Source organism: Ciconia boyciana, chromosome 1 (assembly GCF_034638445.1).
Source record: "Ciconia boyciana chromosome 1, ASM3463844v1, whole genome shotgun sequence".
NCBI classification, from domain to species: Eukaryota; Metazoa; Chordata; class Aves; order Ciconiiformes; family Ciconiidae; genus Ciconia; species Ciconia boyciana.
Genome location: NC_132934.1, coordinates 76,960,096 through 76,986,613, shown reverse-complemented (window position 1 = coordinate 76,986,613; position 26,518 = coordinate 76,960,096). Strand labels below are relative to the sequence as shown.

General features: G+C 47.0%; 1 protein-coding gene across 9 annotated transcripts in view; it reads right to left on the bottom strand.

Annotated features, from left to right (window-relative positions):
• Positions 1 to 26,518, bottom strand: part of PPFIBP1 (PPFIA binding protein 1) — a 117,927-nt gene that overhangs the window by 90,950 nt on the left and 459 nt on the right. The window lies entirely within an intron of this gene.

Genomic DNA, 26,518 nt, shown 5'->3' with positions numbered 1-26,518 from the left:
TTATGCACTTAATTGAAGATCTTATGCCCCCAGCACCCATGTTATGGAAGCAGCGTGATAAGAAGTCTGTGCAATCAGATATGAGAGAATTCAATCTCCTGGAAGACATTTTCCATAGCATGAATTTGATACCACCAAATACTGGTCTTGTCAGTATTCTGCCTCTTTCATAGTTGTGTCAAGTTTGCTGACACCACACTAAAGCCATTGATCTTGTTAATCACATGGCAACCCAGAGGACACAGGGTGGACAGCCATCTTCAGGCATCACTTCTGCCCTTGTGTAAATACCAATAATCAGTTGGTGTCTCAAGCAGCCCTGCTTCTGGAAGCCAAGGCTGCAAGAGTTCTGTTAGTGGAGACCACTTTTTTAGGGTGAGGTGATCATAATGGTCTGTAAGACTGCTATTGATAATCTTCTTGTGTTAGTTTAGCAAAGTGTTTTCTCTCTCACAGGGACCAGTTTGGTCTTATTCTTCTACACATTCAAAAGAGACAAGAAAAGCCTCCATGTGCCTCTTGGCTGGAGGTTTATGGGACACCTTCAACCTTGGCATGCCCCATCAAATGCAAAAGGTGCTCCTCTATCAGTGTTGTTCGTCTTCTTAATCTGACCGGTGTTGCCACACTCTGGTTTCTGTCTTCCCTCCCAACACTACTAGAAATAAGCACAAGACATTCCTTAACAAAAAGGGATCGGGCTCACACGTAAGGTTTGCCATAACATTTTCCAGGAAGATGCCTGCCCTTCAATTATCCTGAATTGTTATGGGCATCCTTCACTTTGAAGTTGAGTCACAGCAATACTTTGCCATTCCTAGAAGGAGCTTAAATAGCTCCAGCACCACAAACTTATAAAATCCTGTTAGTGAGGCACACAAATCCAAACTCTGTGTTTCCAGAGCTGAGAAGTGAGGTGGAAGTTTGCAAACAGCAAAACCCAAAAGCACTTACCAGGAAAAGGAACAAAATACATTCTTTTGTTGGTGGTGTTAAGAGAAGGCAGACAAAAGATTTGAGTTTAAAAACCTAGAAATTAAGATCAACGTAACTAGATGCTTTGCCAGCTTCACAAGTAAAAGTTTTATACATTTATTTTGCTATTTCTCCATGCAGACACTTCAGTTGTTTCAGCCCTTTTAAGTTGGTTACATGCTAATATACATGCACACAACAGGATTCAGCTGTCGTGTTTTCATATGCACTGCAAATAATCCTGAAAATACCATTTCTACTAATCACATTGTTCCACACAGTTTTAAAGCACGATTGCAGAATAAAACCCTCACCACATATTTTTGGCCTGGATTCTAAAGGAAATTAAGTTTATGTGGTAGTGTTGTTTGTCAGTCCTCACCCTATTAAATTTTCAACTCGCTAGTCAATTTTGACCACATTTGGCAGAAAGCAAAGAGATCCGAATAGGTGTCACATTCTTACATCTTTGGGAGAAACTAGTATGTAGGTAGAGGAGACACATCCAAATCAGCCCCACACAGAGTCAAACTCTGCTGCAAGAAGTCAACAATTCCCTGCTTTGTTTGGCCCAGCAGCCGCTCCGTCAGCATCTGCACGTGGGCATCCAGCGCACATGTTGACTCCTGTGTGGCCAACAAGAGAGACACCGGAGAGAAAGCATGGACCAAGCCAAAAGGGAGGGAAAAGATAATTTTGAGATAAGGAACAGCGAAAATGAAGAAGTCCAAAGAGAAGGATCACAGGTCATGGTGGACAGAGGGCCCACACACACAGGGGAAATAAAATCGTGAAGAACTAGGTTTTGTCAACCCTGCTACCTGAGTGATAGTTGGTGGCAGCTCTTTGCCATCTCCATATCTACAAGCACGATAACGTCCTTTCCCTGCCCTCCTTCCACCCCTTGGAAAGCTCACAACAAACCATTCTCCCATCACATCTTGGGCTAGCTGTTTACAAGCTGTGTTTCATCTTCAGATACCCACAAACAATGCCAGATGCTACTGGGTCCACAAATGGACCATGCCTTCAGCTGGCAGATGGGACAGGAGCAGCCCAGCAGCAACCAAGGTCATGCTTGGGAAAGAGCCAGGGCAGACTAGACCCACCTCAATCCACCTGCGTCACAGCTGCAACAGAAAGCAAGATCCCTCTCCAGAACTGTCACCTATGAATTGCAGCCACCTTCTTCTTCATCCCAGAAAAGGAGAAATGCACACTGCATCCCATGAAGCTCTTGCTAGGGAATGGAGGCAACCCAGAGGCACTACTGAAAGACGATCAAACAATACCGCCTGTAAGTAGTACCAAGGGAACAAAAGCTTACGAGCCGAATAGAGATCACTTGCAACCTGTGTGGGTTGTTTTTGCCCAAGGAGCTTTCAGTATCATAAAACTGGACAACTATTAGGGGATGAGAAGTACGATCAAATTATCCCTACTTCAGAAGGGGATGGCTGAGGGCCAGAAACAAGCAATGACTACCCTGAGAGGTGCCAAGCAGCCAGGATGGGCAAGGGGAGCACGCCGCAGAGCCAGGATGGATATCTGCCCCCGGCCAGGGCTGAGCAATCCCGGGGCAAGTCCCACAGCCACCAGTGGCAAGTGAGGCTCACCCCACTCCCTCTCTGCCTTTAGCAGCTAGCGGATAGACAGCAGGAGGTTTTATTTGTGTTCGTTCTTAGAACAAATGCTTCTGCACCATGAAAGCAGAATACAAATATCTCCTCCCCACACTCCCACAAGCCCTTCTGGTTTAGTTTGATTTTATTCAAGAATATTCTTTATAACCAACCTATTACAGCACTTTATTTAAGGAGTAAGTAAGGATGCTGCCACCAGCATTAAATACCCTTTCACTAACAATTACAGGGCTTAACCTCAGAGGAAAAACTTCATTAGCTTTCAGTCTCTCTCCTTCTTTAAAGAGGTCAGTGTCTTGCAACAACAGAAAAAAAAAAAAAGTTTTTCTCTCAGGGAAAATACCAAGGATGCAGACAAGACACAGAAAAGATGCAGGCAGAGCACAAGACTCATGGGATGAACAATGAGATGCAGAAATCATTGTCCCCTTCTAGACCATGACTTCAAGTTCAGACCAATTATGCAACAATCTAAGAAGTCACCAGCAGCAGCTCCCTCGATCCCCTCCATGGTCTTAATATGCAAGCCATGCCTGCGATGGCAGCCCACTTGTCAGAGGGCACTTTATCCAGCCCTCAGACTGAAGCCCTGTACGACCACAGCCAGCAGGCTCTGCAGGAAGCAGGGCTGGACGGCCACAACAGCCTGAACAGCTCCATCGCTGCAGCAAATGCCCCGGATCAAGAGCAACATGTGTCCTGACAGCAGCATGGAAAAGACACTGGTCCTGTCAGGAGCACCGGATCTGTCCTGTGCTGAGATGCTCTCTCTCCAGCTGCGACAGTCCGACTCCTCTTATTAATAGCAGGGCGCTGGCATCTGTAGCCCAGGGCTCTGAGCCAAGCACTGCAGTGTGTCAAGAGCAAGGTGGTGAGGTTTATGGAATAGAGCTTGCAAACACTGGGTCTGAGAACAAGACAGAGCCTGAGCATAAAAATAAAGGTATCCAACAAAAACAATAAGCCTTAAATGACAATGAATTGTTATTTACGACTGACAAATGCATCGCCCCAGAGCCTGAAACAGAGTCGGGTGGGGATCTCTGACCCCAGAAAGCAGTATCTTCACTTATGAGCTTTCCCCTCAACTTGGTCCTATTTACTCTCCCACTTCACCCACCCAGTTTTCACCTTCATGGAAGAACAAGCAGCCCTAACCACCGTAGCAGCCAAGCAGAAACTAGTTAAGTGAAAGCTAGTTTCATATTTCACATGAAATATGAATAAATAAATATTCCATATTTAATTGGTTGGTTTGTTTTGTGGAAGGGAGGTGGTTTGGTTTTTTAAGGAAAGAGGCTAACTTTGCTTAGACTCCAAAACTAAAGTCGGATGTGAAAGAACTACTTACAAGATGCTGGGGGCAAACAAGTGCACCATTAAGTATGTGCTGCGTTGTATCTTCATTTAGAAATCACCTAATAACCATCTTTCCCATGGGGGACAGTTAATATTAGAAACCACATAACTCCTACACAAGGATGTCTCTATTAAACATCCTACATAAGGATGTTCCTAGAACCCAGTAATTTTGCAAAACAGATTTTTGACTGCTGTGTAAAATTTGGGCCAGAGCAAAAAGACTTCAACACCACTTAATCTGATTATTTTCCACCACGTAAACTGGGGAAAGGACCATCTTCAGGAGCATATTCTGAGAGGTGGTGGAGCACAGGCAGACCTCATCCCCTGTGCAGAAGGGCAGGGCAAAACCTAAGCCTTTCACTGGAAGACTGCAGAGTCCGTCCCCTTGCACCATACCTAGGAGCACATGTTGCTGTCCCATGGAGGAGATGGTGGAAGCAACAGAGACGGGAGAAGCAGACAAGGTCTCTTCAGAGAAAGTCACCATCATACCTCTCACTTTCTACAATCCAACCCACCCCCGTTACTGTACGTGGTGATCTATTCTCCTTAGAGCCCCCTCCACAGCCAATATGAGAGATGGCTTCAATGATGGTGTCAGGACAGAGAGAAAAGACTTTCAGGTGACAGCATCTTTCTGACTCAGTTCCTTTTATCCTGCAATATCCCCTAAGAATCGTATAAATTTGGGGAGGGGAAAAAAATAGCCTCCCATACTTGACCAAATAGTAACGTACAGCTCCTGCTGTATTTACAGGGCAAGTTATCACTGGCAAAAACATTGTTTTTTATGGGGTACAGTACAAAGGAAGACATAAGAATACAGGTAAGTTGTTCTGAATTTGTGCCCCAGTACTTTCCAGTGGCTGCCTGAAGTGCTTTTGTGATCGTAAGCAGTCAGTTGTTAAGATTTTCATTAGGAACAGGAGTACTGCCCCAAAAAGAGGCAAAGGCCATTTTACTTTGATTTCCACAAAAAAACCTAGCTACTGAGCTCCAACACAATTTCACTTCCCATTCGTTTCTCATTTACTACCTTGTGCACAGTAAACGGAGTTAAAAAGTCCATCACTGAACCACGAGCATCTTGAGGTCTTGTCACTGGGGAAAACTTTTTTACTGCAACCACTAGCACAAGAGGGTCACCTCACTGAACAGTCCAGGAGAAGGCAAGCCATACTGTTACTTTTGTGTAACTTGTCAAGGTAACTCCTTAGGTATAGCACATATCTAACACCAGCGAAGACAAGGTCTAGCAGATGTCAAACTTGCAGAGCCCTGAATTTAAAAGAGGATGCAAGTCAAGATGAGCATCAGACAGGACTACATAAAGGCAATGCTCTACAGAGGGTGATCTAGATGAACCAGAAGAGCATGAGAAATGAAGTGCAGAGAAGAGACAGAGAGATTGGGAAGAGCGTGTACAAGCTGTGTGTGCAACACTGAACAGCCTGGTGCATGGAGAAGCCGGCCAGATCTCTTCTCCTGTGCTTGAAACGCGTCTCAAGCACAGGGCTGCCAACACGCAACACCACGTTCTTTTTTAATTCAGGATTTTTTTCCCGTTCTTTATGCAAGCTGGGGACCTGCAGGCTGAGAGATCACCTGCTGCAAGATGAAATTACTAAAACAGCTTACTGCAGGTCCTGCCAGGCTCATTAAGCCACGGTAACCCTTACATACATGGCAGCAGTGCAGCTGGTGATAATGCATTTCCCCTTCCTGCTTGCATCGCTGATTCTTACTCATTAGGGCAACTTATAATAATCTTCATATAGAACTCCTTTATGTAGCCTAATTTGCCAAGAAGTAATCACTCACTCTTTCCCCTGGTAATATAAATGAAACAGAGCTGTAAAGTGATTTCATTTGCTGTTTATTCCATGGCTCTCCTTTCCAAAAGTTTCTTTCAGATGTTCTGTATGAAGCCAGATACATTGGGTCATCAGAGAACATCTCAGATACGCAATGTTTCATCAAGTTTTTTGTGGAAAAGATGAGTAATTTAGGAAGCTGTACATCTTTGAGTTTACTTGGCATTTCTTGCCAAAAGAAAGCCATGAACTTCCTTCCTTAAAAAAAAAAAAAAGCAGCCCAGAAAGCACTGAAGAATTCAACTCTCCACTTGGAGCAGGGTAAATAGAGTTTATCTGATGCTCAGAGTCGCATCCATGTAAAACAAGGACAGGAAAGGAGAGCACGACACACACCCTCTTATAGACCCGTACCACACGCAGGACGACAGCGATGCAGATCTCGGTCTGCCCTGGCTCGCTTCTCCCCCAGAGTCGCAGCAACGCTATCTGGTAATTACACTGCAGTGTGGTCTGGCAAGCCACAGGCTTCTGGCTTCAGGTTCAGGGCTCTGCTGCCAACTCATTCGGGGGCTCCAGCACATCTCTTTACCATATTGTTTCAGGCTTCCCTCAGGGAAAGCAAGAAAAGACAGCCTAAACCCAGAGCTGTTACTCTATGCTAAGACTACCATCCTCTGCATGCAATCCAAACTTTAAAGGCCAATCTCACTATAGCTTTTTCAATATTTTGTTGGACAATAAATGTTCTGGATGCTGAAAAAGTCACTGCTGAAATAATCACTGTCCTGCCCTGACTACCACTCCCTACAACTGAGTCAAAAATAGGGAATACAGATTTGTATCCAGCTTTCCCTGTAATTCAAGAGTGTTCACGACAGATTATTTTGCTTCTGGCCGAGTCCTAGTCCTTGCTGAGCCCTCAAAACTTCTGTAAACACTCACCAAGGAAGGGAAAACAAATCATTGGCTTGCAGCACCTCATTACATGCAAACCTCATTGCTTTAGCTGTTTAAAACCATCCACCCCAAGCAAAGGAATAGGCTATAGTTGCAAACTCTGAACCACAAAAATAGTACTATTTAAGACAAAAGGGAGAAAATTGTGTTTAAAGAGTAGAACAATTCAGACAGTCAGTATTTGCAAAGACCTTCTTCTACATACCTCTACACTTCTGTGTTTCCAAACTGCCTTTCCATACTGCAGTGAGTTTTGTGTAATTACTAGCTAGGTACAGAGAAACTTAATTGTACTGTATTGACAATTAAGGTTTTGACTTCCTATCCAAGGGCTCTACTACTTTTAATTAAAATTGCACATTGTAACATTGTTAAGACTATGCAAATCCATACCATGAAGTCGGCTCTAATAAACGCACAGGTAATCTTTGAGCCTCCGTACTAGGATGGTACGGAGTCAAAAATAAGTTTTGTTAGTATAGAAAAAAACCAAACAACCAAATACATGAGGGTCCAGGAAATTGTTTTGAAGGCTGAACTTCACATAATCCATCCTCAGTGTCTTTTCAAAGCCACTACACATCTCCTCAACTCCCTGTGTTATTAGAGCGCCTTACAACAACATTTTCCATCAGATTTGCAGCAGATTAAGGACTGCAGCTGGGATTTCCCATATGACAACCATGCAAACCAAAGCCAAGAAGAGGCAAGACCCAATGGTGCTGCAACGTCAGGAAAGTGAGAGCGCATTGAACAAGACCAACAGGAGAGTCTGCTAACCCAGGCTAACACCGAGGATTTTCTCTCCCTGAAGATAAAGGAGCCAGTTTTGATTCAAAGGGCGCTTTTGACAGGGTTATAGCACTGACTTAATGGAGCACCGCCTAAATATCCATTTCCTCGAGCCAAGGCTGGATTAGTCCCAGAAAACCAAGTTCTGACGCTTGTACTTGCACATCATGAAAGCAGAGGGAGATGGTGCCAGGGTAGGGCTAAACCAATTTTGAGTGTTTTCTGAGTCCTTTCATGTTGGTCACAGATCCTTCATAGTCAGAGTTGTGAAGACGCGGTCTAGTCATGAACCCCAAGGGAGAATGATCCAGACATACGTGTACCCACTGATTCAGGAGCTGGAGCCATTTGCTCCCCCAAGCAGCTGCAATTAGCCCCGAGACAGTCCAAAGGGGCAGGGTGGGGTGGGAAAAGGGAGGAAGACCGAAGGAAGAGAGAGGGTGCACATGGCCACCTGCAAGCCCTCCCCGAGGAGGCTGCCTCTAACTGGGCTGGAGGGAGAGGCTCTCCCTGCCGCATGGCCATCCTGCCCCAGCCTGCTCAGCCAGGGAGGGAGAAGGGCTGGGTGGCAGGCAGGCACATCTGGCAAGCAGCTCCCATGGGTGGCTGCCAGCTCTGGTGGGGTGACACTGCTCCGGGCCGGACAGGGCAGCGAGGAGCTCTGCCACGACACCTCACCAGTCATCTCTCCGGCTTTGCTCAGTCTAAATTCGATGGGGCTGATCATCCGGGTGAGCACCTATGTCAACGCACCCCATGCGGTCTTATAGCTGCGATGGCTGGGAACTAGTTTTGGCAAAGTGTGGGGCTTTCTGGAAAGCAGAGCCAGGAAAATGACAAATAAAAGCCCATACGATTTGTCTCACTGGTCCTCCCAGTAGCCATTTCATTACATCACTATTTTCCTAACTAATAAAGGTCAAACTGTAATTTTTGTTATTTTAGATTTATAGTTTCTCTCAAATGAAAGGAATCCTTATGACAGGAAGAAGCACAAAGGAGATTTATTTGCCCTACAGATACTGTAGCAAATTCAGTTCAGAAAGAAAAAAAATAAATACTTACTTCCCTAGTCTTTTTAAAAAGGGAGAAAACAGTGAACAAAAAGCCAAGATTATTAGCAGACAGAAGGAAAAAAAAAAAAAGGAAGAAAAAGAGCAATCAAAGCTTTTATTCCCAAGAGCTCCTTCTAAATAACTTGGGAGACTCCAAGCGAGGCAGCTGTACTTCCTGTGACCTGCAGCGTTCAGTTTGGGAACAGGAGGAAGGTCACTGCCTTGGAACAGCTCGGTACACCCACACTGCGCATGCTGAGCACTCAACTCAGAAATGTGTTACACCGGGCCAGAGAGATGAACGGAAAGATACTGGGAGAAGGTCCTTTCTCAAGGCACAGGAATGGAAGACTACTGGTCTACGGAGCAGTCCTGCAAAGGGCACCCGCTCAAGCTCGTACATGGTAGCAGGCTTCTCTCAGGACTCCTTCGGAGCAGAGTCTGCAGCGGCGATGGGAGACAGAAAAGCTCTCTCGCAGCACACAGTTAAGAGAACGCCAAGCAGATAACATGCATGTGCTGCCCTCGCTCCCAGCTTCAGGCAGGCTGGGCATTTGTAAGCGTGATATTACTAAATAGTAAATTCAGTTCATGATGAACCACACTATTAGCATGCTTCTTGCTATAAAAAGCGTTTGGAAGTGACACAAGCAGCTATACACGCAATACTTTTTACAATGCACACACAGCCCGAGGAACATCTCTTGATGTATTATTGATAGGCAGCCTTTTCTGAGGCGAGACGGACTTTGAACAGCATTGCAGCAGGAGGGTAGGGTACAGGGAAAGAACATGACAGAACAAGAATGCTAAACTGCTGCAGGACTTAGATATACGGACTAATTAGCAGAGACTTTGTCTACATTGAAAAATTAACTCAAGCATTGCCCCTAACTTGACCTCCCATCTGCATCTTTAATTGGAGTACAGCACTTTTAACTTGATTTGGCGGGAGAAACAGGCAAAAGTTTTATTAAGCACATTTAAGCAACACCTAAACACTAGTGCAAGCAGGCAACGCTCAGGGATCCCTAAGCCCTCCAAGTTTTCCCCGCTATTTTCCCTCTGCCATGCACACAGGCCCACAGGAACAACACCCTTGTACCCTGTGGAGAAATTCAGAAAGCAACTGAACTTTTTTTAGAGATATATATTTTGTATATAAATGTTTATAGATATTATATATATATTTAAAGTTTAGTGCTATATATAAATACAGCAGAGCATTCAGACCCCTTGGCATCCTGCAAGCAAAGATACTGCCATCCAGAGCAGTATCCTTCCTTCAAAGGATGCCCTTGAGGATCGCTTGAATCGCTCGAATGAGTCGCTTGAGCTCGACTCATTCGAGAGGGGTCAGCTCTGCCAGGATACAGAGCTGGGACCACCTCTCCCCACAAGCTCTTCTCTTCGGCCACTCACCAGGGGAGGGGTGGCGAGAGCACCATTCAGTATTTCAGGCACACAAGCCCTTCATCACTAGCAGGAGCCAGCATCGAGCTCAATATACATGGGCAATACTGCTACGGACTTAACTCAGTCCTGAAGGATGTCAGCAGGCAGGAAGGAGGTGAAGTTGCCGGTCCCTGTGGAACAGGAGGAGGAGGTAACAGTTACACTTGCCTAGAGCAAGGAGGCATTGCACCCTGACTCAGGATCCCTTGCGTTGGAACCCAGCCAGAGCGCCCAAATAATAGCCCTTCTGCTCACAAAATCACCGCTGAATCTTGACTGTTCACAAGCTGTCTCAAATACAATTTTAAACGTATTTAAAATACAATGGGGAAAAAAATTCCCACCTCGCTTCACCCCGAGAAGATACTAAATCGATGCTTTCTCCATTCTGGCTTTGACTGTTTTTCATTACTCAGTTCCCCAACAACTAAATGCTTTCTTCAAAACTGACAAATTTTCAAGTATTGGGGTTTTATGTATATTTTTATACTTCCTCCCTGCACATGATGTCATTGGAAATCTTTAAGTATTACATGTGCACAGATACGGGAATTTTGCTTTTACGTGGATTAAGTGTCTGCACTGTTTCTTTGAATCATCCAGCTTGTGTCCTTTACACAAAATTAAATTAACACAAAGCATCTTTTAATAATTATAAGAGCAATTCAACTTGCTCGACAATTGCTTGACAATTCAACTTGCAAAAAGACAGACCAGCATTCTGCATTACAGTCGGTGGTTTATCAAGCGTTTTGACGGAAGATTTTGTTCAAAGCCTTGTCCAGAAATTTAACACCACCCCGTACTATTCCAGCGATGCAGTCAATGAACAGAAAACAATGACAACAGCACAGCCAAGCAACCACTCGCTCTGTTCGCAGGCTAAGTTGCTTCACAGTCTTAAAATCTGGAAGTCTCTGGATACCAGCTAACGTAATCCAACTGAGCTGCAGCCAGGATCAACTCCGTGAAGGCAAGTTAATACTGATCTGCTTTATTCTGTTTTCCTAAAATGAAGCCAGCTCTGCACTGCTGGAGGCCCCAGCCTTGTGAAGAAGGGAGCCTGGTGGTTCCACTCCCAAAATCTGCACGGGGTCTTGGCAGAGACTTCTCAGTACAGGTCACCTCAGAGGATGCACACGAGAGGGATGAGGAGAAGAGATGCAGAGAAAGACAGACAGCATCAAGGTACTGAGAGGACTCGAAACAACAAAGCCGCCCAGGGACAAAGCCTGCTACGTGCATGTGAGCAGTGGCCCCTACCGAATACAGAAAACATGGCCAGAGGCAGCAGCCCAAACCACAGGAAAGCCCTCGCTTCGACATACCGACCTCTCCGCATGCTGCTTGATCACCTGTGCCTCCCTGAAAAGCGTTGCTCCCGCTCAGCCACACTGTCTGCCCTTGTACGCTGCAAGGGCTCTGCACATTGTGCAGTCAGGCAACCCTGTCTCGGAGGAGCTCAGGATCCAAAAGTAGGAAGACAGATAGAAGGCCTGATAGCAGGAAAGCAGTGAAAATGAGGGAGGCAACATATCCCAGCCTCAGAGGGAACAAGTAGTTAGAAACAGAGCTTAGCCTGGCCCTGTCCACCCAGCAGCAGCTCCAGCATGAGCACAACTAGCTTTTGTGCAAACGCTGAGACACGGAGAATATTTCAAACAAATATTCCTTGAGGGGGGAAAAGAAAAAGAAAGATGCATCAAGTAAGACTTTTGGGACAACTACTTTTGCTCCTGGGTTCACAGGCTTTAGCCTATTTTTAGTAAGTTGTCTTTGCAGATGCCAAAATAACATCTCTCCTCCTCTGTACATACACAGCTGGACATGAATCTTCGCAGCCTGACAGACAGCATCTGCATTCAACTTCACAGATGTGAATTACAATAGGAAGTCTCAAGAGGAAGCCTCTTCTCTGGAAATCCAAACACAAGTAGTTAATATGGTCCCAATGCTGAGCACAGGGCCCACAGGAAGGAGGGACCCACAAGTGCAGAGTTAGAAAGTTCCTTCCTCACCATCAGCAGTATTTCCTCCATCCTTTATTCCTAAGCAGCGTCCCTGAAAAAAATCAACATGCATGATTCCAACGCTGTGACACAGAATTGCTCCTTCTCTCCAATACAGGTGCTATCAGCACATAGGATCACAGCTAAAAATCAGTGTTTCACTGGGAAACTGCCTCTCCTCAGCCATCACGGCTCTGCAGAAAGGCTGCAAGTCTCTTTGCATCCACCAGATCAACACAATCTCCGCGCTGGCAGGAGAGGCAGCCGGACCACATGGGCGCCTCTCCACACGGAGGAATGCTGCTGTGTTCCCGTGCCGACCTGTGATTTGAAATTCTTAGGTGGCATCCATCCCTCTTCAATCCCAGCCCCGAGAGTAGCAAGTGGCCTTGCAAACCCTCCAGAGTATCACAGTGCTCTGACTGTTCAAGCCCAGTGTAAATCAGACTGTAAAATTACACTGGTCCGTCTCTTGCCTCCACTGCTCTTTGACACCAGCACACCTCCCAGAGCATGCACATTTTTGTATGCTTTTCATTCCTCACAAGGCCCAAAACCGTCACTGGGAGAAATCTGCCCACTCCAAAGACACAAGCCAGCAAAGCCCCGTGCCCCCAGGGGCTGACTCCGACTCCATCCAGGGAAAAATCATTCTGGCCTCCGAGGCTGCCCTTAATGCCATCGCTGCTGCGAAGTCCACCATACCCTCACCCCAGTGCTGGAAAAAGGGGACGAGGGCCAGAGCCAGCCCCAGAAACACCTTTTCCTGCTGTCCTGGGAAGTGCCAAGCTCCCTGTTGACAGTTTGGCTACCAACCAACCTCCAAGCATTCCCCGACCCCCACAGAGGCTCTGCAGCAAGAGTGAGGCTGTCACCCACCCATGCGAAGGCTCCCCCGACCAGATTGTTTTCCCTTGCTTTCCACATCCCTGCCACATGCTCTGTCACTGTGGAGCATGAGGAGGAAGCAGGCATACCAGAACGGCATGCAAAATCCCATCACGTACGCGAACCAGCTCCAGTTTGTCCACGTTAGCAGGGCACACAAACTGACCTCTCCCTCCTCCATAGGAAGGAGTGCGTGGGTCCACAACCACAGATCCATCCTCAGCAGGCCCATGTTTAGCTACCTTATCTCCAGCACCCCTCTGCCTCCCTATACCGACAGTCCTCTCCCATAAATCTGCCTCATTTCTTGCAAACGCCTACGCAGTGAGCTTGGCGTACTGGCTTGTCTCAAAACTTCATCAAGCCTCATACAGGCACAGCCAACTCTGAGGAGAATTCACTTTTCATTCTTCATAGTCTCAAAGCTATGCAACATGTTGAGTCCGTGCTGTAACCTTCTGTTTATCACAGAACTTGTAACATAGTTTAATTTGGATTAATTTCACGTATGGTTTCTATCAGACCCCAGAGAACCTCTGGCTGCCCTCGTACTTTTGCATAAACATCAACCAGATCCAGGCACGAGGCTCTAGATATGGGAAGTAAAGTCTCTGCCTCAAAGCCTTACGGTGCAAGCTAGACAAGAAGGATTAAGGAAAGGACACCACAAATTACAGTGCTCTGAATTTCCCGCACGCCTGTGGGAGACTGCGGGCTGCGGTACAGAGGGCAGGGACGCACGCTTAGAGGACGGACCCCATGGCAAGTGGCAGCGCACGTAAGGAGCATGTCCTCCAACGGGGCCCATAGAGGCCCTTGAGAAGGTCACACATGCTTTGGCTGCCGAGGCCACTCTTCCTCTCCACCGCTCTCAGAGCGGCCAACGGGACAGGGGACACTGGGTCCAGCCAGGCGGCGGCACGGCCATGTAGGCTTGCAAAAGAGACAGCTGCAACACCAGTTGTTGTATCCTTGACCCTGTGATTTCTAACTCTTGGAGCCTGCAGGGTTGCCTGTTCTGCCACAGCTGGCTCCAGAGGAGCTCCCACCACCTAGCAAGCCCACCTCTACCCCCACTAGCCCAGCCCGGTCTGCCCCAGACCCTCTGTGGGGCCTGTTTCCTTGCCCCTCACTTCCAGGCTCAAAGACTTCAGCAACAGAGACCCCACCACCCCCCACACACAGGTGGACAGTATCAGGATGTCCTCCTCCCTTCACCAACCATCTCCCTAACATCTCACCCAGGCAAAGGGGACAACAGCAAAGGCATCTGCACTGGGGCCATCACTGGGTCTCCATCCCTGTTAACCCCTCTTTCCAGAAAAACACGGCAAGTGGGACAATGCAAAGTTGAGGTCTCACTAAAAGCAAAAGCAGGACTTTCATTGCCTCTAGCAGGAATTTCATCCACTGCGCTGTGTCTTCTCGCTCTGCTTGCAGCAAGTAACATCTTACCCACAAATGGCCCAATGTCTTAGGGCAAAAGGGACAGCAAACCCAGTGCGGCTCAGAGGAAAGGCGGTAGGGTCCCATTTCTTCCTTTTAACACAGAAAAACAGAGACAGCCCCCCTGTTTTGCTCTTCAATGCACACTCTGTGGGAGCTATATTAACACAGCTGGATCTAAGGAAGGGAGATGTTGTTCCTCACAACGTGTAACAGTAAAGCCAGGCCCTAATTGCCGCAGACATAGAAAGATGATATAGCACATTTAGTACGAAGCGGAATTAACTGCAATATAACAGCCAAATTCCAATTTAGCATCAGCAGTCCAGCTGGATACATTGTCCAAAGCGACCAGGCAGCCGATCCTAAACTATTGCCACATATATGTAGTTTCCCTACCCCTTCAGGCCCTACCCTGTGAAAGAGGCACTGTGATACATCAGTATATCAAGGCAAGTCCCTACAGAAACATCAGCTTGTTTCAACTATTCTGTGCTTACAGATGCCTGACAGTAAGTTTAGCCTTGCCTAAATGCAGCAGACCTAACTTTGCAGCCTGTTATTTTTATGCCGTGCCCCAACGTGAACGGAGCAGCGTAAGGCACAGATGCACGCCAAGTACGACCTCACATATGTTTTGACAACTGCATTTTCATACCAGCACTGGGTTTCACTAGGAGCACAGTGACTTTTCAGGACAGCACAGGGCAGTGCGTCAGTTTTTCTTCATGGAAACACAACAGGGCAAGCCATTTGTTGCAAGAAACTCGGACACACACCAACCACGATTTTTGTTCATCGTATCTCCATGAAACTTTTACTGATGAATGCATGAATTATCATTTACATCAAAGGCAAGATTTCCAGTTGGAGGTTATTTACTTTCACCTCAATCACAGCAGCTCTGGCAGGCTAACTCAAGATACAGATGATGTATGAACCAAGCAGCAAGTGCTTGCATGCTGGGAACTGTTCAAACAGGAATAATTCAATCTTTTTGTAGTCTCACCCTGGCTAATTTGCCACAAGCTGTCTCTTTTCAGACGCTACATGAAACACAAGAAAAAAAACAAGTGGGATTAAGCTGGTACATTTACAATCAGTTAATCTACCGAGAGCTCAGGTCAGTTACTTTTCTACTTAAAACAAATTCATTTTTTTCAGCTTCACAGGGTTAAAGGAACAAAATTTATTGCAGTAACCAAACATTTCTCACTGGACAAGTGCGCAGCGATTACTTAACTAATGCAAACGATTTTCAGTCCGCAAGCAAGGAATGTGTGGGATAATTGTAGGGCACTCTCTTCCACCGGCATTTTACAAGTACTTTTTAGGTAGCTATGGAGACGTTACAGCCTTTTTCATTTTGCTGTCATAACTAGACAGCTATTGATTGCTTTGTAAAATTCCTTGGAAGAGCACGGAAGGAAGGGGGAGTTTTAAGTAGCACAAGGTCTGAGATCAAGAAGCTGAAGAAAATGGAAACAGATTTCAGATGCAGACAGCAGCATGATGGCTCCTTGCAGGAGGCAGCCTTGAACTCCTGGTCCTGCTTTAGTACTTCTGAAAGTAAGGAATTAACCACTATATAGCATGCAGGCAAAAGAGGGATAGCCTCTCAACCAGGTCCAAACGGAAAAACATTTCTAGCTACCACTGCCATCACCCTGCATAAAAGGGGGCACTCTCCGACTGAGGGCCTGCTGCGGTTTTGATCCCACACAAAGCTCTCTGGAGAATCCATCCTTGCAATCATCATGCTGGGGTACAAGATGTCCCCTCTCCCTCCAAGCAGTTTACGTGGAAGCCTCATCCCCGGCAGGCCTTGCAGGTAAATCAGTGCCTCCTCTCCACTTCCCCAGGCATTACAGCCTTGCGATAGATGACTGGTCAAACAATCCTGCACTTCACCTTCCCTCTGACAGCAGCTCAAGAGCATGCCATAAGCCGAGCAAACGCTGGTCCTCAGTGGCCAGTTCCACTGTGATGCCCAAAACGATCCCGAGAGAAACACCATTCACCATATTGACATCTCTATGATCAAACGCCTCTGCGTATGCAGATTTAAGACCGCACATCATGGCAAGAGAGTCTGAAACCCAAGATACTGACCTGGAAAACACTGTGTGGCACAGATAAGGACGTGCAAAGAATTACGTATTTAGGTCCCATTCAGAAACTCCCCCAGTAATGAGAACAACAGATCAGGCTCATAACAGATTTTTCCCTTTGGATAAAACAGAAAGGAAAGCCTGTTTGACCAAAATATTTTTCTTAAATTCACCTTAGACCCAGTCACAACAATGGAGCCCGAACGTGCAGAATTATCTCTACCACCAAGCTGCAGGAAGTTTACCAGCACCACCCTGAAAACAAATCTCAATCTTCTCATCTCCACGTTGCATTTAAAGCCTCACGGCTGTTCAACAAAAGGACACTCTCAAGCAATACCGCAAACAGAGGGAGAGCAAGCAAGACACTGCTGCCACAGAACTGTCTGCACCTGCAACAGACCTGTTACCACTCCTCTCACGTAACGCCCATCCGTCTATGCAACCGCATCATCAATACTGCTTCATTAATTCATGTGAAGGCTTGAAAGCAGGGAAGGATTAATCATCCTTTAAGCTCCCCAAGAAGCTGGCTGAAGAGTGTCATTACCACCCTCAGGGCATACGGGTGCCACCAGCCCCCGCGGGTGCGAGCGCTTGGTCTAGACAGCACACAGACACTTTCACCGCTCCCAGCAACAGGTCAGCCCACGTTCACAACGCCCTGGCCACAGCTTTGCCACGTACTTCTGCGGATGGCGCTACTAGCCAGCGAGGCCACCCAGCCCCACTGCCCACCAGGGCAGGGCTGCACTGGGAGTGGGGCAAGCCAGCCAGAGGGGAAACACCACAGGGCAGCCCCAGGACTCACCCCATCCCACAGCTGGCTGCTCCCAGATGTTTCTGCCACCCCAACACCACCAGCAGCATCCCAGTTTTGCAGCAGTACCATGAATCTGGTCACACACCCCACCAGAGGCACACCATGAGATTGCAGCGTCCCCGTGCCATGGGGCACGGCCCAGCCTCGGCTGCTCCTGCCGCGTGCCTGCCCCAACGCCCCAGAGGGAGGAGGGGGGCACATCTGTACCCCCAGCCCAGCAGCAGTCCTCCCGCTTGCTTGGAGAGCGGAGCCATGCTGCGCACACCTCCCTGGGGTCCCCCACCGTAACAGGCTCCAGCCCTCCCAAGCAAGGGCGGCGGGAAGAAACGCACACTCCGCCCCAGTGTCCAAATTCCTGGTAGTGCTGCACGTCCTGAGGAAGCCGCAGAAAACGTATTTCTGTGCCAGCACCGTCAGAGGTTGCAGTGGTCCTGCCTGGCACTACGCAGGAGGTCCACACCAGCTCCAGGATGAGTGAGGAAACCTCCGAGAGGATACTTCTGGTTAGGACCTGTTAATTACATGTTTCACATTCAAGGGAAGGTGTAGACCAAGGTAAGCCACTATATGCTCTTTTTGGAAGAGGGAAAAAACCCCACCAAAACCAAAAAACAAAAACCATGAAATACAGGAAAAAATCCCAGCCTAAGACAAAAAATTCTTCTTTATTGAAATAACAAAAACAGGTTCTTAGAGCCAAATTAAGCTTAGCCAAGAAACATAAATATGCATTTCTGAATCTTCCCCTGATGTTTCCTTTACAAACATAACAAATTAAAAGTGCTGTCACAAGTTAAACAAGCGTCAGTTAAGCAGAGAAAAAAAAATGCTGATGGCTCTAAGATCCAACTGACAAGCCTTTTCAGGTCTGCTCTAAACCAAAACCAACTTCCCAGAGATTTAAATTAAAAGTAAAGAAATAGCCTCCTTTGCTTAATCCTGTTTTGGAAGCAGGACAGAGGATACTACAACAAAGCTAGCACCTGAACCCACCAGGAGGCATCTAGCTACCATATGCCTTTCCTGGAGATTAGTTGCTCAACACACCCACCTCTTCTTGAAGAAGACCTTTGCTCCACTGTGCATACAGCTGTGGGCAGGAATTTGGAACACTCAGTGTGCCTTGGCTGCTACAACATGTCCGTATACCCCTCCCTCTATGTAAGCCACTAACCCGCTGAAATTGGCTATAATAAACACTCTGTTCCAGGAGAACAGCCATTTGCACTCAGATCTTGAGAAAAGCCACCAAGGACGGCTACTTCAGCCTCCAGCTGCAACATGAAGTCCCCCCTTGCAGCACAGAGAGGTCTCCAGGAGGCAGGGGACTGGCCTCTGAGGAGCACTTGTCAGCTACGGTGTGGAGCCCCTTGCATTTGCAGTGTACCAGGATTTTGGGGAAGACGAAATTTTTGTCTAGTTCTTAAAAAAGGAGCTCGATGTACCATCCCTCCCCTCCCATTTAACAGAAGTCTATCAAAGATGCTTCCAGTGCAGGAGAGAGACCAGAAAGGCCCCAGCTGAGGAGCACAGCCATCAGACCACCACCTCCTACGTGTTTTCACATAAAGCGTGTTTTCCAGCTTGGACATTTGGATAGGGAAACCAATGCAGATCTCTATCTGGGGACCTCCAGGAACGCTCCCTGGTCCCACACAGCCACAGCCTCATCCACGTCCCAGCCTTTGCCTCCCCTCGCACCCTGCACACAGCAGCTCTAGGAGGCAGCACGCTCCCCACCAGGCTTGCTCCCAACACTCCTCTGAAATGGACAAAGATGAACCCATGCTACATTTCAACACAAGTTTATAAACCTAAACCAGGGTGGTAGAGGAAACACTTCGAATCCACATGAAAAGCTTGCAAAATAAGGCAAAAGAACACAATCACACAGCTGACATCTACAAATACCCATTCACGCTCAAGCTGAGGAGATCCCAATAGGCTACACGCTCCCTCTCCTTGCCAACACCTTGTCTCCACAGGACTTCTTCCATATGAGTAGACTACCTGATCCAAGCCTAAGGGAAAACAGATTCTGGCAGACTCCATATGGCACGAGTGATTTTTACAAACCCACACCGCCTGTGTCCTTGCTAAGCTGTACAGAACCCAAGACTACAAGTGCTACCACTGCGTGGGATGATAACTATTTTCAGAAACACAGAAACAGCTCAGCACTTTTTTACAATGAAGATGCTTTTCCTCACCTGCTCTTCAGGGCAGATGTTAATTATCAGCATTGCACTCTGCAGAACCTTAATTTGATCCTACAGACACCTTCATGTGCCGATCTCATGATGTCCAAAAACATGGAGACCAGCCTCCAAAGGGCCTGCATATTCTTTTCCCCGTCCCTTACACTTCCTATGATCTGGGCTAATCTAAATAGCTAATCTCCTTCAACAGTGCTTACACCTTTCCTGTGTTTTGCAAAGGCTGTATTTCTGTCTAAACTTCATATATGGCTATAGCTAGTGAGCACACATACTTTAGAGAGAAAATATCAAGCCAAGACTTCAGTAAAACACCCACCTAGACTTTCCGAATTATTCTGAATCCTTTGAATGGACTTGAAGTTCCCTGAACTCTGGAGGTAATCAGAAATTCAGTTTTGCTCAGATCAAGACCCATGCCATGGAAAGACACTCAGCAGCGCAGAACAGACAGTCTAACCATACTCAGCAAACCCAGCACATCCTCAAAGCATCTGAGGTACTGCAAGAACCTCAGATGAAGCTCTATGCGTGTAGCAACCACGCTCCTCCTGCCCTCTACCTGCGGCGTCCCTGGGACAGCAGGTAGCTAGCAGTAAAGCACAGGCCACAAAAACTACTGTGAGCAGCACACAGCCTGCGAGCCATGGCTTGGTCACTCCTTTAAGCGGAAGCATGCTCAGAAACCTTAACCGCACCTTACCACTGCAGACAGAGAAACCAGCTCTGACATTTTTGCCAAATTCTGCGTTGAGGGGCAAAGGCCAACAAAACATCCTCCGAGTCACTCACCAAACCACTCTTCTTGCATCAAGGAAAGACTTCAGTATTATTAAGGACCTTCCTTCTGAATTTTAGAATTTGGTCTGAAATCCTTAGGACTCACACTGCGCGAGGCTGAACCCCTCGGCCCGTGAACACCCAACTGCGAAGCTGGGAGAGAACGAGACCCCCATGACCGTGCCCGCTGACAGAGCACATGGACAGCTGTGTGTGCACAGCTGCAACAGCATCAACTGCCCTTCCTCACCCCCAAAACCAGACCCTGGTGCTGGTTTGGTAAATTCACGTGCGCTCTTGTTTCTGTCATTCATAAAAGGGGGGAAAGATTTGAAAATGAGGAGGTTGGGCGGTAGTTTGTTTGGCAGTTTGTTTTTACAGTATTAAAGCTATTTTTCTGTTACCAACTAAAAATTGCATGTGTTGTATCTCCCTTCACAACCACTGCAGTGTCCATGAACTATTTGGCATTATATTCTACATTAATATATAAAATATACCCTATACTTTTTCCCTAGATTTTTGTTTCAGAATTGATCAGTCTGAGAAAAGGCATGCAAGACCAAATAATTATAATTCCCTCTTATTTTGACACATCTGTTACAGAGCAAGAAAATAAAGTTGTTCTCCCAAATCCATCACATTTGGAGCCACAAGAACTCTTTGATTTAAAATGTGCTGATTCGTGCTAGTGGTTATCAGATTTTTCTGATCTGAGACGTAATTAGACAGCTGTCTTTGACAGCGCAAAGATTCTCCAGTTTAGAGTTCAGATGCTGCAAGAGCCAGCTCAAGTCTCAGCCTTAAGTTTTCTGCTGATATTTAGGAAAAAGCCTATTAAGAAAGATGCAAGTACAAATCAACTTTTGGATTAGTGTACTTGATCTCGGAACCTTTTGTTCACAGGTGGCATTCAACAGGATTTTATTCATGCAAGAGTTACAACACTGTGCCTACTGGAAGCGTGATTACCATCAAGATGTATGCAAATGGCTGCTTGAAGTCACACTTTTTGTTATTTTTAATCTTCCCTCAAACACCATGAGCCAGAGACTGCTTAAATGACCTCTGGTCCTGGTTCTTTGACACAACCTGCACTGCTTAATGATGCAGAGCGGCAGAAGGGAAAGTAAGCATCCTCACCTTAACACAGATTGGGACACCGCTCTCCAGCCCAGTGCTGGACAGGAAATCTAATCTCTCTGCCTAAGCATTCTCCTGTGATGTGGGGGAATGAGGTTTTTGCATCTCCCAGCAGTTTTAGCAAGATTGAGACTTGCACCATGCATTTGAAGAAAGAGCAGAATAATTCCGGTCTTCACCAGGGGCCATTCCTCATGCTCCTGAGATGACACGCGGGAGAAGATCCAACATGCAAGGCACAAGGGTGACATTTAACAGCATTCCCCCCAGACAGCACCTCTAATGAAGAGCACTCTGATGAAGCATTAGCTCTGTCAGTCCGGAGGGGCCAAGCACCCAACAGCAAGAGAGCACAGGACTCCCACCCAGGCGATATGTCAGGTTTGCGAGGCCGTACTGCACAGCCTAAGCCCTTCACAAGTTCTCCACCTGCCTCCCTCACTAATGATGAAGATGGCTCAGGCAGGGGCAAGGAGAAGAAAGGCTATAGCTATGACTGGCTGCAAGACCTGTATCTAAATATATTTCCACTGAGGAAAGACATCAGCTCTTTACATAATTGGTTTATCTTGGCCTTTTGACAGAAACAGAAGCGCAGCCTTTGGAAAAAGGATAAAGCTTTAACCCACTACACTTTTCTCATGTACAGCAGAAGTCACAGAGGAACGACGTGCTCTGGAAGCTAAAGGATATCAGGAAATCATATATGCCCATAGCAAGGGCAATACACATCACGGGCAAGCAACTGTGAGTTCAGTATGATGACTGAATTATTAGCGGAAAATTCCAACCTTCAAGCAGAAATAAAGTACTATCTTGGCAGCAAACACTATTAGAAAAATAACAGACGGCTACTATGCTCAGCCTGAGCTGAACCAACACAGAAGTCAACTTGTGAGAGAGGTGGGGGGAAAAAAAAAAAAGGAGGGGAAAAAATGGATGCATCATTCCATGCATCTCGAGGTGTGTTCACAGCTGAGCACCCTCGCTAGGGCACTCGGAACAAGGACAGATCCAAAGCAAAGATCCCACCAGAAACCCACCAAGACAGATGTTACAACTTAGCGTGATCATCTGCTAAAGTTGCCTGAAGTTGGAAACATGCAACAACTGCAGATAATAACCCCACAGAGCAAGAAAAACACTGTCCTCCAAAAGAAGGACCAAGCTTTAATTCTGGATTGGATGCTGACTTTTCCAAACATTGGGCAAGAGATGTAATCTCTCAGGAATAACACGGAGCCTTTCCTATGTTATGCAAAGATTAATGCTTGTAAATCTGCCATCTTCAAAGAGCTATTTGAACAGTAAACTTACTGATTTCTGAAGCTGTCATTAAATGGCCACCCTTTTTCCATTCACTGATCACCTGTTTAGCAGCCAACTTTTCAGCACTAACAGCCACTTTCCTACCAAGACGCAGGGAAGGCTGATGCCCTAGCGCTACTCAAACCAAAAAAGCCAGCACAAATGCAAAGACTGACAAAGGAAGAGACCTAGGCACAGTACCCCTGCTAAGGAGACACTGCAACACACCAGTTCGGCTCTGGGCACACAAACAAATTTACAGTAGGGCAAGACAGGGCGGGAATTTATACTAGATGCTAAATAAATGTCTGGGTATAAACACCAGCAGTAAACACAAGGCAAGGCAATGTCACTTACCTCTCCTGGGCTGGATCCAAGAGCAAAGTCGCTAGTGGGATCACCAACGGGATCTCAAAATTACAAATGGGGAGGGGGGCCACTATTCAGCCTACGTACAGGAAGGTACTAAGTGGTTTTATTTATGAAGGCATTAAGCGGTTTTATGTATTCTTAATGCACAGCTGTATGCACAAGCTCCACACAAGAAGAGTGAACACAACAAAACCCGCCTGAACCTCCCAATAAACCTGTTCCTGGCATTTATAAATTTACAGATGTGGCTTGGCCAGACAGAAATAGGTCAGATCATAATTGTACAGCTTTAAAGAAGCAACGTAACTTGAGTTTTGCTTTGAAGCCTGAAAATAACAAAGGTAAGTACGAGAAGAAGCTGTCTCAGGTATACCAATCTAACTTGCACATCACCATTTACAAGCTAAGGCAGAGGTTACCAGCACCTTCTTAAGGAAGAGCACGCAAATTCAGCAGCGGGACAGGGGCTCTGCTGACCACCTCTAATACCACAGTAATTTCCAGGATGCTCCATTACCTCCCTAAATCCTGCCTAATATTTGGGCTCTTACTTTCTCTGTTGAAAACTACTGCAAACCAGCAGACTCCCCAATCACAGGCATTTATTTTTTTGCGCTCCTCTTGCCTCACCCCAGGAGTCAGGGATACATTTTTGGACCATGTGTACCAGATTTGTGATCCAGCCACCTCTCCATGCTCCCCCCACCTTCACAGAAAACACACAATGCAAAGCACAACAAAGGAAATTAGTCAGTTATTCAAATGAGTTTACAGCAACACTGCCTTGTCCTGAGTAAGCCAAAGGTATATTTTGATGCAATCATACCACTGTCAAGAAAGTGACTAAACCTTCTTTGGTTTTAAACCTCTTCAGGGGAAGGATTTTCACTTCATTGAAACTGCTCCTTGAAGCAGTGACAGACAGAAACATCACAGAAACCCCATTTGGATGGATTCAAGAGACACGAAACCTCTGGAAGGACACTGTACCGTGCACCTCATAGCACACAGCGTTGCCTGTCCTCAGGCCATCCAGACCTGATCAGAGAGCAGGGACCAGACGTTGTCCTCCTCATCACCAACGAGCAATGGGACCAGACAGGCTGGCAGTACCACCTGAGAACCTTAGTCTCCTGGGAACAGCTGTAATTTTGGGAATGCTAACGTCATCTTCACATTGACACAGGTCACAAGCAAAGTCTCCCCATACACCTCCACAGACATTTTCATCAGGACCCCATTCCTTCCTGCAACATGTTTTACACTGCACAGGCAGCGCAGCCAAAAATGGAAACAGGACTTGCATCTAAGCAGGAAAAAAAAAGAGGTTACATTCAACACAGCTTTCTGCCCCATGTGACATCCCTGACTTCAAGGTACTCCATCCTGCGTTTCAGGGACAAGCAGAAACGTTACTCCCCAATTTTTCCAGAGCATAGATCTGCTGCAGAGCACAGATCTGCTGCAGAGCACATCAACTTAAATATTCTTCAACAGAACTCTTAAACCCAGAACCAATCCAGCAAATAGATGAAAACCCAGGGCAAAACTCACAGAAGCTGAGGAAGCACTTGAATCTGGACCCATGCATTTTGACTCGGGCTCTTGCCCTTATCTCATTTAAGAGGGTTATAGTAGTTGCTGAATACCTAACAGCACCTTGTTCAAAGGCAGCGTGCCTCAAAGCAGGAGCAACGCTGCTGAAGAGGGAACCCGCTCGTAAGGGCCCCACTCCACAGCCAGGCAAACACACGGAGCTCCCGCTGCCTTCGGGGAGGAGGGAAACATCAACTTCATACTCCCGGCACAGGAACACCTACCTTAATTTACAAGCAACGCGGCACGCCATTGACAGTCATTCTCATCAGCAAGCCGGACAACTCCCGCTGCTTCTAGGAGCTGATCTATTTGATACAGCTTTTCAAGAAACTGTGCTAAATCCTATTGTCAAAACTCCCCTGGGAGGGGTACTAAGCCAAACTAGGGAGCACTTTGTCTCTTAATTTCTTACTGATGTGAAGAAGTTAAGAGGCCAAAATGCTTGCTGCATTTGGAACCGAGAGTTTAAGCAGATTTCAGTTTTCCTGGTTTCTGGGATGCCTTTCAAACCGACCTACCATGCTGCCTCACTCAGTGCACTGGTTTTACTGAAACCCGTACTTGTGGTTTTTATTGTAATTGCAAGTCACTTTTGTCCTTCACAAAGTTAAATCCTCAAGCTACGGCTGCCACCTTTAATAGAAGCAATAAATGCGGAGTTGGCACACCAAAACACCTTCCTCTCAGATATTCGATCGTGTAAGTATGGAGAATATTCTCACTCTGTGACCCATTTTTGCTGTTTACTTTTGGAATGCAGAGACACTCATATTGCTCAATTGTGCTGCCATTGCAATCCATACCAGAGCTCACACGCTGTGCTGTTGGTAGTATCTGCGCTTGGGCCGAAATAAGGAGAGCCAGCAGAGTCTCTGAAGGCTCAGACACAGCCAAGCCCGAGTCCTAAACATTTCATCTGTGTTTTTGCAGATGATCAGCAGTGCTGCACTTCCACAGGAGAGCACGCACACGCTGTTATACCACAGCAAGGCATTTAACCCCGTAGCTTACTTCTTCCCCCCACAGAAATAACTACATAGGTGTAAAGCACCTTTTTACGGCTACAGCTGCACCTCAGCCAGGGTGTGAGCTAGCACAGCTATTTCAGTTTCTTTAGAAGTCACAGACCTACAAGAAACAGACCTGGAAGAAATAATTACAGGATGTAAGAACGCCAGGCCTTAAATCAAAACACGTTTGTTAGCTCAAGATAAAACTCACAACTGAAGTTCCACAGTACTTGCAGCCGAAGTGTCCTACTAAAGCCTGAAAAGATTCAACCGGAGCGTACCTCTCCCCAAAATTTCCCAAAAAGCTATGCCAGTTCCAGCACGTAAATAAGTTACAAAAGGTCAGAAGCCAATTACCGACCCTCCCTCTGAAACCGCTCTCCTTCCCCCTTCCAGCGGGGATGCAGCAAACGCAGCACAGGAACACCTAAACGCAGCCTGAGGACAGAGGCCCGGCTGGTTTTTGGCAGGGGGGAGGGCAGGCTGGAGAGGAAGCCCCCTCGCCCAGCACTGCTCGGGCCACGGCTGAGGCGGGCGCTGCAAGCGCGGGGGCCGGCGGGCCCCCAGCACCCCCACAGCCTCTCCCCGCCGCCACGCCGAAAGCTGCCCGCACGGTGCGCAGCGCTTCGGGGGACACGCGGCGAGTGCCCGACCCACGGCGCTGGGCTCACGGCGGGCTCCCAGCCCACGCGTGGGGCGCGCAGCGGCGCCCGGCCCGCCGTTCCCCGGGGGGACGCCCGCTCCCTCCAGGCGG